This window comes from Protopterus annectens, chromosome 1.part1 (genome assembly GCF_019279795.1).
Source record: "Protopterus annectens isolate FY-2018-M chromosome 1.part1, PAN1.0, whole genome shotgun sequence".
NCBI lineage: Eukaryota > Metazoa > Chordata > Ceratodontiformes > Protopteridae > Protopterus > Protopterus annectens.
Window position 1 is genome coordinate 1037364527 of NC_056726.1, and position 17524 is coordinate 1037382050.

Below are 17524 nucleotides of genomic sequence, written 5' to 3' on the forward strand. Positions count from 1 at the left end.
ATCTCAGCTGAGTGGTCAAGCCAAAACCTCCAGCATCCTCTCTGTCCAACCAGTGCTTTGTGTCCCTGCCCAAGTAGCTGACACACACACACACACACACACACACACACACACACACGTTGAGATTTGATTTATATACAAACACACACACACACACACACACACACACACACACACACACACACACACACACCTGGGAAAGTCTGGCACAGGTTTATTAGCTATGTCCCCTTCTGCCCAGACTATAAGGTAGTACTAGCTGCCACCAACCACTACTTATCAGCTACTATAAGGCCCTTAACAAAGGGTGTCCAATCCTGTGTGATGTTACTATTGTCGAAATGGTAGTTTGACCAAGAGCAAAGCTATTTAGGAATGGCCTGTATAGTGTCACCAAATACATATGTAAGTACACTAAGAGCATAAATATCTCTAAACAAACCAGCCACCAGCCACAATTAAAGGGTTTACATATATTTAATAATAAATAATAAAAGAACCAGACAATACTCAGTACACAAACACAGTTATTTCAAAGTTCAGAATTACAAAAAATATTTAAAACAACAATGCAAGACAGTCTCAAATAAATACAGGAAGCATCTAAACTACTCTTTACTATATTCCTATCTGAATCTAAAAAAAAGTGTTACTAGTGAATTAACTTCTGCATCAGACTATGTTGACTTTTGTCAGTATGAATACCACCTTGGGTCTCCCCTGTAAAAGGCCATTGGCCTAGTAGCACTAATGCAGTCAAATAAAATAAATAGCTAAATACATGTATATAATAATTCATAGCTCTCTGATTTATCCTTTATGTAGAAGCATGGATTTTATAGAGCATAGTTTAAATGTCCTCATACCATACAGGTTACTATAGCAACCAATCACAAATAATCAATGCTTACAGACTTTCTAATAAAAGTTCTTACTAGCAGACCCTGAATGAAAATGCCTTCATATATGGAAAGATAGTAGGACATGTTTATATGTGACCATTTTGCATTCTGGCTGTGTTCTGTAATACAACACTTGCTGATACAAGGAAGGTAAAACACTGCAGAGCTTTGATGAAAAAAAACTCCAATATGTTGCCAATGCCTTCCTTTGTACTTAACCTGCATACTGTAGCAAAGAATACAAATAATGAAAAAACTAACCACATACAGGAAGTTTTATAAGTACAGAACTGCAGACTCGTTATGCCTCCTACACATTACAAAATGTGCTCTGTGATTGCAAAACTTGTTGAACCACATCAGTGCTTATATTTTCCCACTTCCTTGTACTACTCTCTGTCATCACGGTTATTTACTACTCTCTGTCATCACAGTTATTTACTACTCTCTGTCATCACGGTTATTTACTAGACCAGAATGAGACGAAGATTAAACATTCTTATTTCCGTTCCAGAGATTGCATCCTACAGAGTTAATCTCGATTTGGGAGTTGTGGGGAGCACTGTGTTCAGTTCTGTAAAGTAGAAGTTGTGTGATTACCATCTGTGTGTTACAGGTACAACAATTTTACAGCAGTCTGGACACTCTGTGTTTGCTTATGGAGACGTATGATGCTATTGTTTGTCTATAATATTATATACAATTTAAAAATGAAACTACGTGCTGGTTAAGCAAACTTTAAATCTTGTTTTGGTGAAATAATTGTCCAGTTTACTATAAGGAAGTAAGGCACGTGAAAGGAAAACTGTATTTTTACTGGGAACTGCAGATAAGTAAATAAGATTTTTAAAATGAATGGGAGTTTCCAGAGAATGGTTTACCCATAATAATGTATTTGAAGCAAGGTCTGTAAGATCATAACAGGTGCGTATACATTACCCATCAAAGCAAGATGTTGGAAATTTTCCTTGTTTCACTGTTTTACTTACAGCCATATTAAAGTATTCAGTAGCGTAAATGAACAGCTTGGCTGCATTAATTTGTGATTGATGGTTAACCATTCAGTGTTTATAAAAAACTAAACACAAATCAGTGCTACACTTTGAATCAATGCCACACATCAGCTAGCTGTATATTTTATTAGATTTTGATGTTTGGAGGCCCGGTAAGATTTTATCCTGAAGAGTTCATTGTGCCATTTTACATATTTAGTGCATGTAACTATAGACTTGGAGAAAATAGTTTATGCTATAGTTGGACTCAACATACATTTTGCATAAAACATCTCAAGTATCTGCTGATATTTAATTACGTATGTATGAATTTATGCATTTATTTTCATTTTTTGTATTAGTAGTTCTATGATAAAGTACCACTTTAATTGACAAATTAATCCGTGTATGGTACTATGGGAAATGATTGGGGGATGCTGATAAATATTTTGGGATGTGAACTGAGGAGCTGATTTACATGTCAATAACTCCCACTTGCATGCAAAATGGGTACTCAGAAACGTGGTAGAACACTGCACGGTTTTCAGTGAATTTGCACTGTGTGTGTGTGTGTGTGTGTGTGTGTGTGTGTGTGTGTGTGTGTGTGTGTGTGTGTGTGTGTGTGTGTGTGTGTTTGTGTGTGGTACACATTTCTGATTCAGAAACTGTTGTAGCTCTACAACTGTATTCAACAGCTGGTACTGAGGGGGGAGGTCTTACTTATACAAATTAGCTATGTCCACTTCCCTGTATACTGTAGCTTTCTCATCTACTATAATTAAGGTATTACCCTTTTAAATTTTGCTTTCATATTTTCCTGTGGACCTAATACATTTTTCATTTTCTTGTTAAAGTTTGTCCCTACTTAGGCAGTTTAATGTTACATACATTTGTATATAACTAAAGTATTTTTCTAAAAAGTTTTCATATTACTAATTATGTAGTCTGTTACCTGATTAGTTTCTCTTTAAAAAAATAAGAAAGTGCTCCTCTTTCACAGCATCTTGTATGATTTTTAAACTCCAGCACTATGAATTTTAATGCACAGAGTTTGAGAGGTGTACGGGTTTATATCAGTTCACCGAAACGTCTGAAGTTCGAACACCATATGTTCGAACTTCAAACCACGAATTGCACAAAAATCGAAGTCTTGGAACAGCGATATTTTTCCCAGGGGAAAAAAAATTTGCTGTTCCAAGAAACACACACAACACAAGCACACCAAAAAAAAAAAAATCAATCCACACACATACACTTAAAATCCTACATCTAACCCTACACTAAACTGTACATACACTACTACCTATCCACTTACCTTAACCCAAACCCTAACCCTAAGGTCCGTCACTATCACACACTCACCTGACCCACGGTCTAACCCTAAAGTCTGTCACTATCGCACACCCACCTCACCCGTGTCCTAACCCTAACTCACTTAACCCGCACCCTAACCCTAACATCTACACAATCGCACACTTACCTGAACCCGACCCGTAACTTCCGACCACAGTCCTGATATTTGTATAGCCACAGAAATGGCCCACCAAATTCTTTCCCTGGGAAAGAATTTGGTGTTCTGCGACTTCGCAATAATCAGTGTTCGAACTTCACAGTTCAAACATCTGGTATTCGATCGTCAGCAGTTTCGATGGACTGATATAGACCCATGCTGAACACATACACTAGGACTGAAATACCGCAATAAAGTGATTCAAAGTCAAACTCTACTGATGCACTAATTTGGAGGCCCTTATAAGCCTAGCCAAGAGTTTACCCCATGTTTAGACAAATCAGCACCCAATGCCACTATCCAGTAGGGACACGGGTGGAATCCCAGGGGTATATTTTCTCTTCCCCGTGCAGTTATCCAGGTTGCAGTTAAAAAGGGGTAAAGATGTACTCTGCTTGATGTGGAGAGGGAGTCTATTCTGTAGATGGGGAAGTCTCTGGGACTCAAATCTTTCCCACTTAGTCTTTTTGATGTCACAGACCAGATTGAGGCTGCGTGTGCTGGTTACTCGAGTGGAGCTTGACTTGCAGGTATGTAGCAGTCCCATCAAGGTGGGGTCTGTGATCACCCTGTATGCCAGACAGAGGTCACATCTGAGGAGTCTGTATGAAACTGAGTTGAGGGATAGGGCTTTAACCCTATCTGTGTATGGTAGATGTTTGAGGGCCTGGATTCTCTTGTTGAGGAACATATGTGGTCTCTCCAGCTGCTGCATGTGCTTTGCAAGGTACATGCCAAAAGGGGTGTTGTACTCAATAATGTGCCTAGGAAGAATACAGGGATGTTATGACCTCCTTGTTCCTGGATGAGATACCCTTACTTATGAGGTTGGCCATGTAGAAGGCTTTCCATACAATGGAAGCAACATGGTGGTAAAAAATCAGGTTACTATCAACCTGGGTGTCCAAATCCCTCACGACTGATTGTGTGCTTAGGCCATTGTTATTCATGTGATAATTTGTGGGGACATCACTCTCCCCAAAGGAGAAGATGATGCATTTTTTGGTATTCAGCCTGGGGCTGTATTTCTGGCAGCAGCCATTTGTCTGAGTGAGACCCTCTTGGAGGATGTCCACATTACTAGGGGAACTGATGACAGCACCCAGCTTGCAGTCATTTGCAAACTTGGTCAGCCATAGCCCACTGGTTTTGGCCTGCACCTCAGAAAAGTATGTCCCAAATAACAGAGGCCCCAAGACCGAACCCTAGGGTATGCCGCATGTTACGGGTCTACTGCTTGAGGTGGCTTCCCCCTATTTTGACTAAACTACCCTCCACTAGTTGGTGGAGATCATAAACCACCCAAAAGTGGTTGGTGAGGATCAGGAACCACCTTCCAGTGGTTAGTGAAGATCATAAACCACCCTCCAGTGGTTGGGAAGATCATAAACCACCCTCTAGTTCTTGGTAAAGATAATAAACCACCCCCCAGTGGTTGTTGAAGATCATAAACCACCGTCCAGTAGTTGGTGAAGATCATAAACCACCCTCCAGTGTTTCGTTAAGATCTTAAACCACCATCTAGTGGTTGGTGAAGATCATAAACCATCCACCAGTGGTTAGTGAAGATCATAAACCACCCTCCAATGATTGGTAAAGAATATAAATCACCCTCCAGTGGTTGGTGATGATCATAAACCACCCTAAAGTGGTTGGTGAAGATCATAAGCCACCTTCCAGTGGCTAGTGAATATCATAAGCCACCCTCCAGTGGTTGGTGAAGATCATAAACCACCGTCCAGTGGTTGGTAAAGATCATAGACCACCCTCCAGTGATTGGTGAAGATCATAATTCACCCTAAAGTGGTTGGTGAAAATCATGAACCACCTTCCAGTGGTTGGTGAAGATCATAAACCACCATTAATGGTTGGTGAAGATCATAAATCACCCCCTAGTTGTTGGTGAAGATCATAAACCACCCTCTAGTTGTTGGTGAAGATCATAAACTACCCTCCAGTGGTTGGTGAAAATTATAAACCACCTTCCAGTGGTTGGTGAAGATCATAAACCACCCTCCAGTGTTTTGTTAAGATCTTAAACCTCCATCCAGTAGCTGGTGAGGATCATAACCACTCAACAGTGATTGGTGAAGATCATAAACCACCCACCAGTGGTTGGTGAAGATCATAAACCACACTCTAGTGATTGGGGAATATCATAATCCACCCTCCAGTTGTTGATGACGATCATAAACCACCTTCCAGTGGTTGGTGAAGATCATAAACCACCCTCCAGTTACAGGTGAATATTATAAACCACCCTCCTATGGTTGGTGAAGATTATAAACCTCCCTCCACTGGTTGGTGAAGATTTATAAACCAGCCTCCAGTGGTTTTGAGTTGCCTGCACTGTTTCCAAAATTATTTTATTAGGTCTGCCTTGTGTGTAGCAGGGGTGTGTGCCCCCACCGTCTCTCCTAACTAATTTAACTATCCTGTGAGTTTTCACCATTTGTGGGAAAGGGTGTCAAGTTTGATGAGGCATAACATTCAAAATCATCTTTGTCTGTGGGAGGTTCAGTGCATTTAGCACCGCATCAGGGAATACTGTGAGGCTGTGTGTGTGTGTGTGTGTGTGTGTGTGTGTGTGTGTGTGTGTGTGTGTGTGTGTGTGTGTGTGTGTGTGTGTGTGTGTGTATGTGTATGTGTATTCAGGGGAATTTTTCAGCTCTGTCAGTGTATGTATATTTGAGACTTTCTAGTACAATTAGATTCAAGGATTTAAATTTTGCTTGTGACATAAAGAATACATGTTAATGAGACAAATATGTGTTTGAGAGGATTCCATGCTCTGGAACAGACTCCATATCCATGTGAAGAAGACTCCTTCCCTAACTGTATTAAAGTGTAACCTTCACGAATGGATGGGAAATTGGAAATTCACCCCAGGTCTGGCTTCCATGTCTTTGATAGACAGAGGCAGACAGTATCTATTCCCAAACTAACATACACCTCCCCACATAACCTATAGAAACTTCCTAGCATACTCCCCCTAATAAATTCTCATGACAGATAGGGGCACGATTGGGTTGTGTGGCCAGGCTTATAAAAGGCCTGGTAGTCATTGGCCTACTATTTCACCTAGATTCAGGGGTTCCTAGGCAATGTGTATGTGTGTGGTAGCATGATTGTGTGTGAGGGGATATCTGTAGAAACCTGTGCAACAACACTGCATGTTTCATAGGGAGAAAACTTAAAACAATGGGTTCAATTCACAAACAAACAAATAAATCACTGATCAATGTTTTTTTTTTATCACTCTGAATCACTTGTTATTGCCGTACCCTTACTGGCACTCACTAGTAAAACACTAGTAGTGTTACAGTGATAGTGTGTCTGAATACTCCCACGTCATAATCCAAGTTAGTTAATTAATTTCAGTCTCTCTTTCATGTCTGGCAGTATAGTACAAATGTTAAAGTAAGCTGCTAATGTGTGCCATCATGAAATTCCCATGTCTGGTTCCTTCAGACTTAACCTGCAAATTGTGAGTCACTTAATTAGGCATTTAGTGGGCATATAACACTTAAATGTGAAGCAAAAAATGCCCTTCAGGAGAATTAGATAAATAAACTGAAATATAGTCTATGGATAAAGACATAAAGACTCACACACACACACACACACACACACACACACACACACACACACACACACACACACACACACACACACACACACACACACACACACACACACTCTGTACGAGAATGCACATGCTATGCATGTGTTTGCCTGCTTTAGTTTCATATGACCTGTCAGATAAGTTGGAATATGTTTTAATTACTTTAGCTGACCAGATATGCACACAATTGCAAATTAAGAGCAGTGATAAAATCTCCCACTGACATCAGTGTTCTCCAAGGTCTGACACAGACAAATAACTGGTGTCAGAACCACAGACTAAAACTAAATGCCAAGAAATGCATAATAGTATCCTTGGAATGCTGGCCACCACTAGGTTTCCTGTGTCAGTTTGGATACACTCTTTTATGACTCTATCAATGATTTACACAAAATACTGGTAAGCCAAAGTGCCTTAAATGCTGGATGCGGTGAGACCCCTTTGGGAACTGCTACCACTACAGTATGTTACTATAGATCAGGGATATGCACATACAAACATTTTTGACCAAGACTTAGTTAGATTTTACTTAATTAGCATATCATACAACTTGGGGTTAGGTATTGATAGATACCTAGAATATAGTGTAAACATAAAGATGGTCATTATAAAATGCTATTCTGCTGTTGATGATATATTATGCTGTATCTCCTGCAGGGATGAAAGAGTATTAATGCATTTCTCTAAGGCAGTGGTCAGACCTAATATAGATTTTTTGTGAGTTTGTGCTTACAACTGCTTACAGTTCTAGAGGCTAGAAAGGATGCCAAGGTTTTTCTTTTTTGCCAGATACATCTCAAAGATGTGCTTAGAACTGCTCACAGACTCAAGAGGAGGATACAGAGTTTTTTACTACTTAGATTTCAGAATTTAAATACCTGTGCTATTAGAAAAGGCGTGAGAAGCTGCCTTTGTTTTTAGTAAATTATAGACTTATTAGGAGTGGCTTCATTCTAATCTATAAATATAAAACCAATGATATAATGACAGACACTATGCGTCTAGAGTATAAAAGGCATTCAGCTGGGAATAAGAGGAACAATGGATTTGCTGATGTGATGGTTTCAGAAACTGCAATAAGGAAAGCATTTTTTCGCAGCAGAGCATGATATGGAGGATGGCTGATAACCTTTGATTATTTAAGAGTAGTGTTGATGACTGGTTTAGGAGGACGGTATGTGGTAATCCCTCACTGATTGATAGCAATCTCATATAAGGCCTCAAATGACACTCTGAGGTTGATTTGCATATACATCCCCTGCATAGTCATAGGTTCATAGGTAGGTACTAGGCTATTAGCCCTACGGCCTATATAAGCCTAGCCAAAAAGGCACCCTTGCTTTCGCCACCCAAGAAAATTATTTTCCTGTGCCCCTATCGAGCAGAGCCACAGAAGTGATCCCTGGGGTGAATTTTCTATCTCCCATCCAGTCATCAGCTCTGGGTTTGACATAGCTTTGTATGTTAGGCAGAGATCGCCTTTGAGTAGGCAATATGCGATGGAGTAAAGCTGGAGTTTGTTGAGACGATCTGCGTAGGGCATCTGTTTGAGGCCAGTAATCCTCTTCATGAGGTATTTCTGCAGCCTTTCCAGTTGTTGTAGATGTTTTGTGAGGTACATACCTAAAGGGGCGTTGTACTCTTTAATGGGTCTAATGAGTGATGAGTAGAGGGGAACAATGACTTCTTTTTTTCTGGATGAGAAACCTATGTACCCACAAACTACCACATAGGTGGTAGCCCCCTAAATACGGAAGATGTAATAAGGGATCTGGGGACCCAGTAGATAGTAACCTCTCCTTTGATAATCACATTGCCAAAGTGGTTAGAAAATCCTTCTATGTGGCCCACCTAATCACAAAAGGGTTTGCATCCAGATTGAAAGAGGTCATTGGGCCCCTCTACGCATCACTCATCAGACCCGTCATAGAGTACAATGCCCCATTTGGGATGTACCTTACAAGACACCTGCAACAACTGGAAAGACCACAGAAGTACCTCACCAAGAGGATCACTGGCCTCAAGCAGATGCCCTATGCAGCTCGAGTGAAGAAACTCCAGCTATACTCGGTTGCATACTGCCTACTCAGAGGTGATCCCTGCCTGCCATACAAGGCCATGCCCAACCCAAAATTGATGGACATGCTCCACCTAAAGAAAATCATATCCCCTCGAGCCACACGCTCCAGGGATCTAAACCTCACCACAACAATGAATAGGACGTGCTGGAGGGATAGATTCCTGTCCCAGAGACTTCCCATGCTCTGGAACAAGATTCCAGTCTACATTAGGCAGAGCTCCACGCTAACCCTCTTCAAGGGAAACCTTGACGAGTGGATGGGAAACAGAAAGTTTACTTCAGGGATCACTTCAGTGGCTCTGCTGGACAGAGGCACAGGGAACTAATCTAAGGGGGCAGCAAAAGCCAACACATTCCGGCTAGGCTTATAAATGCCTTCAGGCAGATAGCCTAGTACCTACCTATGAACCTATTTGTACTGAACATGCACATTGAATATTGTATGCTGTGTGGTTCCTTGGAGATATTTTTTTTTATTTTACTTATGACAGCAGTTATCATGCTTGTAGTTATATAATCAGGTGTAAATGAAGGGGATTTGCGATTGTGTATTCAGCTATTTGACAAATTTTGTCTAGAAGTAGACACCTTTTGAGAGCCTCGTGCATAGCACCATGGTTATTTACTACACAGATCTCAGTAATCAGAAGTGTAGTTTGAAAAATAAAACTATCTGTTTGATCTGTTCACTGTAACCCTTTATTTACCATGCTTAGTCATTCTTCTTATATACTGAACACCAGTACACTGACATAGGAAATCACTACTAGTTCAGTTTCCAAATGTCTGATGGCATTGAATGCTTTCGTAAAGGCTGACTTCTCCATTTTTCATGTCTGTCTGACAAAGGACTAGGTATGTAGACGTTCAGGGGAAGAGGTTCGTAGGGGAAATTCTTTTTTTTTTTTTTTTTTTGCATTTGTTGACAGGATAAGCCTACTGGGCACAATCTTCCCATTTCAGGGGTGCCCCAGGAGCACTGTCAGTTTAAGTGACTTACTAAAGGTCATGCGGTCAGTAAAACAGAGGTGGAAAGAATCAAACCGTGTACTCTTGGCATAAATACTCTGCATTAACTGCAGGAGCAGTCATTTCTTAACCCTTTGTAGCCTGAAAAGTCATAGTGCATCATGTTGGCTCTGTTCAGTAATACAGCTTCTGTTTGTACAATGAACATAAAATAGTGCTGAGCTTTATTAGAAAAAAGTCCTGCACTTGGAAAAAATCATGCCTTTGCACCTGTCCTACGTACTGTAACAAAGAATGAAGAGATGAACCACTTACAGGAAGTTAAAAATACATGCATTGACAAGAGCTACTATTTATAAAACTTGCAAAACTTGCTAGACCGTGTCAGGTTTATATTTATTTTACTTCCTCCTACTGCAGTCTGTTAAAAAGTAGCTCCTTAGTAGAACCAGACGAAATCAGGTAAGGCATAGATACACTTATTTCCTTTCTAAAGATGGTTTGCTGATAATCTTCATTTGGCCTGTTTTCTTCTTTGGGAAAAGTTATGACACCGTGTCTGAGTTAGAATCTGTCTACCAGTCAGGTCTTAACAGTAATTTAGAAAATCCGTACCTAGTGACAGAATGACATTGTTTTATTCTTTATCTGTGTGAAATACATTGTTACATTTAAAATCTTGTTTAAGTAATGAAACTGCAAATATTAACTTTAAATCAGGTTTTTCTGGATTCTTTGTGTAACGTACAATGAACGTTAGGTGGTTGAAAAGACAAACACATTCTCCCTGGGAATTGCTATTAAGTAAACATTTTTTTTTAAATAAATGGAAGTTCAGAGAATGGTTTAACCATAATGTACTCAGAGAAAGTTCAAAATGATCAGAGCACAATATTAAATCTTGGTATACATTCCCCGCAAAGCAAAATATTGTAAGTCTGCTTCACTTTATTACTGTGTAACTCACAGAAACGTAAGCACACGAGCAAAAATGCTTCAGTCAGTAATGGATGATTGACAGTTTAGTGCTTATGTAAAGCTAAAAGCTACAAAGTGAGTGAATATTATATGCCCCCCTAGTCTACAACATTTGCTATACATTTTATTTGTTTATTGACACAAGATTGAGGCTGAGTGAAACAAAACTTTACTGTGGAATTCATCGTTTCATTTTGCATATTTGGAGGAAAAATATGTAATGCCTGACACTGTGGGGCTTTTTTCACATCTTGTTCATTCTCACTTCCTAGAATGTGACCCAACAAGTCAGTTAATTTGAATATATTTTATTACATCTTGGCACTATAGCATAAATGTTAAAGACCAATCTGCTAATGTGTGTCATCATGGAATTTCCATGTCCGGTTGCTGCAGTTTTAGCCTGCAAACTGTGTAATCTCTAAATACATCAGAACTTGAAGGATGTCCCTGAAAGACAACTAGTAGGTATATAACTTCGAAAATAAGAACTGAAACAATGCCCTTTAAGAGAGTTTAATCAACAAACTAAAAAAATCAAAAAATAAATATTTTTATTTCTTATACGCATACTTTGCATGTTTGTCTGTATGTGTCTGAGAACAACAGCTAGCATGACGAGTTTGTCTGCATCAGTTTCCGATGCACTGAATACTCCATCTGCCTGTATTTTAATTACTTGTAATTTTGAATATTTAGAATGCCTTTTTACAGCTTTTTTAATTATAATAAATATTGTTATCCCTTCTATTATCTGTACAATAACTGCTATACTTGTGTGCCCTCAGTCCTCCCAGCTCTCAGTGTAAAACATTTATGGATAATCGGTGCTGACCCACGCATCCTACTTCTTAGCTTCTCGTCCTTCCTACTTTCCACTTCGACTTGGATACTTTTCCTAGTCCTCCCCTGTAATTAGTTCAGACTCTTATGTTACCTATCTTGGGCCATATGATATGTTATTCTTAAATACTGAGTTTTTCTTAGATATTCTAACAGTATTAGCCCTTGCTTAATATATGCATGTTACAATTATGCTATATTGTCAGATTTGTTCATAACTCTTTGTAAATCTCTGTAATCTAACTGTGGAGCTTTTCTTCCTCGGCCTCTGCTGAAAAGAGGTATGCTAACTATTCCTGTTGCACTAACACTAAAATAAATAAATAAATAAATAAAGTACAACCCATTTCAATTAGGGACCTCAGGGTGTATACTATTGCTCCTCAAGTTACACTTAAGGAGGGCCAGGGAGCTACTTTGCTTTACATTCAGATGAAGTCTATTCCATAAAAAAATTCTCAGGGATATATATATATCATCAGTGGGTCTAATTTATGTTTTGGTGGAACTTAAAATCTCTTGAGAGGGTGTTGAGGGTGTTATTAGTTTTCTGGATGTGCAGGAGGTCAAATAGGACTGGATCCTTTCAAGGCTTTGTAGGCTAGACAGTGATCATGTCTCAAGAGCCTGTATGAAACAGAAAACAGCTTGAAGTGCTTTAAAACAGTCTTGATAACTCAAGCAAATCATGTCCTTGATTATCTAAGTATAAAATGCTGTGGTCTGTTAAGCTGGGTCATAGACTTAGACAGGTAGATATAAAAGGGGTCATTATACTCTATTATTGGCTTGATGAGGAAGGCATGGAGAGGATAATAACTTCCTTAGATCTGGAGGAAATACCCCTGGTGATTAGTCTGGCAAGGTAAAAGGATTTCCTAACAACAGTGGATACATGATAATCAAAAACAGTCCATCGTCAATGAAAAAACTCAACTTCCTAATGGCTGAGTCGGCTTTCTAAGGGGTGTTACCTATGAAACTCGAACTATGCTGGTTGGCATAATGGTTAAGGTGTTTACCTTACAACACAAGTTATAGGGTTTGATTCTCACATGGTGTAATTAGCTAGGCTTAAAATGGTCCACAAAGGCAGTTTGCCTAGTATGAACATATGAACCTATGGACTATGTGGTAGGCACATGGATGCTCAGTTTTGCCTTTGGTCAAAATGCTACATTTCTTTGAATTTAGTTTTAGGCCATTGTCCAGGCATTACTTATTCATGTTTGTTAGTCCCTCCTGAGGAATTTGGAAGTTGGATGGGGAGTTAATGAAAGCTCCAAGTTTGCAATCATCTGCAAATGCGGTAAACCACAGGCCCTTGATGTCAGCCTTAACATCAAGGAGGTGAATACCAAAGCCAAATGGTTTTATGACTGATCCCTGGGGACACTGCTGGTTACTACCCCTTTTGATGAAAGCCTGCCTTCAGCATTAATCTATTGCTTTCTGTCAGTTAGCCGGTTTACTATCCAGTGGGTAACATATGTTAACATTTAGTTTAATTAGGTTGTCAATAATTCTGGAATGCAGGATGGTGTCAAAATACCAAAGGCAAATGGTTTTATGACTGATCCCTGGGGACACTGCTGGTTACTACCCCTTTTGATGAAAGTCTGCCTTCAGTATTAATCTATTGCTTTCTGTCAGTTAGCCAATTTACTATCCAGTGGGTAATATATGTTAACATTTAGTTTAATTAGGATGTCAATAATTCTGGAATGCAGGATGGTGTCAAAGGCCTTGGGCAGGTCTAAGTAGGCAATGTGAACAGATTTTCCCGAATTTAATGCATTAGTGACATATCTAAAGAATCCCACCAGGTTCATGAGACAGGATCTGCTTTTACCATACAAAAAATGGCTCAGGTCCAAGGGTTGTAGACTATGTACTCTCTAATATGTTCCATAATGATGCATTCTACTGCTTTGCAGATAAGGCTGGTGAGGCTTATAGGTCTATAGTTTCCTGGATCAGTAGTGGATATCTCCTTGTGCAGCAGAAAGACTCCTGCAGTTCTCCAGTTTGCTGGCATGATTTCAGTGGAGAGGATGAGATGAGGATGAATTGTCTTAGTAGCATGACTACAAGACAGTGCCTGATGCTGACAAGAAGGCAGCCTGGCACATTATCAGGAACCATGAAGCAAATGTCTTTGGCCTTGAAGACTGCATCCAGATGTGGTCAAAGATAAGTAGAGGTGTGTGTTGTAGGTGTGCTAATAAGTTGGGGAAAGTAGTGGGATATAGGGGAACAAAGTTAGACCTGAATTTGTTCGCTAATACATTGCCTATGTTCTCAGGGGATGAGCAAGTGTTGTTGTTATGAATTATCTCTGATCATTGCTGGGCATTACTTTTAACATTTCTGACATAGATGAAGAATGTATTGTGGCTATCCTTAGCAGAGGTAGCAATTCTCAAGCCATACTCATTCTTAGATTATTTGATTTTGTTTCCGAGTCCTTTGTTGATCTTTTGAATCCATTAAGTTTGTTTTTATGGGCTAGGAGTTTCTTCCTCTTATTGTATAGTTTGTTTATATTGGGGTTTGAACATGGGGTTTATTCATGAAACTGGCATTTTATTTATGTCTTATGGGAACAGATGTCTCAATGCATGGATTGAGGTATGCAGAGAAATTAAACACAAATATGGCAACAAGCAAGATGGGCTAATAAAGGTGAGGATGGGGCTTAAATCTCATCATCTCATCAGGTCATCTGTTAGCTGGATTAAGATTGCCTTATAGTAGTCTCTAAAGACAGAAGGGTTTTGTGGTATGTCAGGTTTTACCATCATAACTAAAACAGGCAGGATTACAAGCACCAAAGGTCCGAAGCAGCAAAAAGCAGTAACACAAAGATGTATTGACAAAAACTCCTTAGACCACCAGGCTAAAATAAAATATTATGTTTTTAATCTAGCTAGAGAACAGTAATAAAACACATAAGCACTTTCGGGAAACTCCCTTCATCAGACAAACTACCTCATTACAAACATACTATTTAATGCAGTGGTGCACAACCTTTTTGTGGGGAGGGCCACTACACAAATTTTTAATGCATCTGTGGGTCACCTCAAAACATATTAAGTCGTTACGAGTTAATAGCAGGTACAGGTGAATGGCATTTTTACTTAAGATAGTAGTCATGAAATTGCCTGTTTTCTACATCAACTTTGCATTTAACTTTATTCTGGCTTATTATAAACTCTTGCAGAAAGTTACTACTGTTTACAGACTACAAGTTATAAACAACAAAGAATAGTTACTTCCGTGGCTAAAATTAGAGGTGTTTGCAACTGCAGTAAATTAGGTAAGTAAGCACATTCTGGAAAGTTTGCATGACTGGAGTAAGCCATTGCATTTTCCCACTTTTTTAAAGCATTCTTGGTTACTCTCTGGGGTTCGGATGACGCTGCATGGCAGGCCGGATTTGGCCCCCAAGCCGGACATTGTGCATCACTGATTTAAAGAGAGTTGCATCCAATCAAAAATTAGATAAATGGCCTATGCCCCTTTAAAATGGGCTTCAATGAAACCATCCCATTTAAGCCGGGACTCCTATCTGCCCTTAGCTCAATAATCCACTGTACTTCACAAGATTCAGTATAATTAATAAGATCATCTCCTCTATGTTTAATATATTTCAGGCAGGGGTTGGATCACAGAGTTATGTTCTTTTTGGGTTGTCAAAATTAAAATTGGTTGTATCTTCAGCGCCAAGTATCCTGAAGGATACTGCTAATTTTTTTTTACTTCCTTATATGATTATTTATTTGTAAAGACCTTTAATAGTCATTTATTATTGGTGACTCTAGATGTACAAAATCTATTTACTGTCATCCCTGATGATTTCGGCCTCAAAGCACTTAAGCAATTTTTGAGAACACATAGCTCTTTTGATAATAGAACAATGATTCAGATTATGATACTGCTAATAGTTATTTTAGAAAATAATGTATTCCTTTTTGAACATCAGTATTATTGGCAATGCTGGGGTTTAGCCATGGGCACCCCCCTGTGCTAAATTCATACTCCAATTTAGTATTAGCTTATTGGGAAGAGGAAGTCATTTTCAAAGCAGAGCATGAATGGAAGGAATTTTTAGTGTATTATTCAAGATTTGTTGATGACATGTTTTTGTTATGGACAGGGACAATAGAAGCTTTAAGAAATTTTGTCCTTTATCTAGAATCTATGACTAGTTTTTTATGTTTTATGTTGAATTTCTCATATACTGAGATTGATTTTTTTAGATGTGAAACTAGAGTCTAAGTCTTTTAATGAAATATGTACTTCTGTTTTTAGGAAACCTTGTTGGAGAAATAATTTATTGGTTAAAGATAGTATGCATCCAAGATATATTTTTAATAATATAATTAAGGGTCAAACCTTTAGGATGTCCAGATTATGCACAGATGATGAATGATTTGAATCTGAGGTACATGACTTTACCTCTCATTTAGTTTTGAGAGGTTATCAGGCAACAGAGGTGGAAAAGGTTATTCGGGATGGTAAAACATGTAGAAGTACTAAAGCAGCCCCCATGGTTTTCCCAGTATGACACTTGAAATAGATCTAATTTTAATATCAGAATGGGTAAGGAGTATTTGAGTTTGCATATGAAATACAGCAGTGACATCAATGGTATATGTAATATTATATGTAATAACCAGAAGATTTTACATACAGATTATGTTATCCACGTACTGGTTGGCAACACACCAAGTTTTACATTTAAACATAATAAGAAGTTGAAGCAAATTAATTCTACTAATAATAACAGGATGGTCCATGCTAATATTTCTGATAGGATTGGTACATATCCTTGTAAGTGCTGCAAAGCATGCACCTGCATTTCCCATACTAATGTCTTTAGCCATCCCGTTAGCCATAAATAGTATTCTCTTAAGTTATATACTAATTGCCAAACTAGTAATATTATTTATTTAGCTAGGTGTTTGTCATGCACCTCATTTTATGTAGGCAAAACTAGCCGTAAATTGAAACAAAGGATTCTGAAACATCTCTCAGTTATACACCTCAAAGTAGAACATAATGCTTTATACCAACATATTAATAATTATCATGGATATTCTTTTAGTTTATTGAGCTAAGGGCAGATAGGAGCCCTGGCTTAAATGGGATGGTTCCATTGAAGCCTATTTTATAGGGGTGTAGGCCATTTATCTAATTTTTGATTGGATGTAACTCTCTTTAAATAGTATGTTTGTAACTGGGTAGTTTGTCTGATGAAGGGAATTTCCTGAAAGAGCTTACTGCATTTTATTACTGTTCTCTAGCTAGATTAAAAATATAATATTTTATTTTAGCCTAGTGGTCCGAGGATTTTTTGTCAATACATTTTTATTTTACCATCATAGTGAGTATTGCCGTATGGGTGGTCAAATTTGACCTGTGATAAGGTAAATAGGATTCACAGGTTGATAGGATGATACTAGGCTACTGGCCTGGAGGCTGTTATAAGCCTGGCAAAGAATTTTGCCCATGTTCCCACAAAGTCAGTACCTGTATCCCCTGTCCAGCAGGAACACAGGTAGGATCCCAGGGGTGTGTTTTCTGTTTCTCATCCAGTTGACCAAGTTAAAGAGGGCTAGA

General features: G+C 38.8%; 1 protein-coding gene across 2 annotated transcripts in view; it reads left to right on the plus strand.

Annotated features, from left to right (window-relative positions):
• Nucleotides 1-1383: 1383 nt before the first annotated feature.
• The window catches only part of LOC122808819 (deleted in malignant brain tumors 1 protein-like), a 612008-nt gene continuing 595867 nt past the window's right edge, over nt 1384-17524 (plus strand). Inside the window, exon 1 of one of the 2 annotated variants that reach the window (XM_044079898.1) lies at nt 1384-1518. The gene's annotated coding sequence lies outside the window, so the exon portion shown is untranslated. Of the gene's footprint in view, nt 1519-10474; nt 10541-17524 lie in introns of those variants that run through there. The other variant, XM_044079889.1, reaches the window with a different exon arrangement.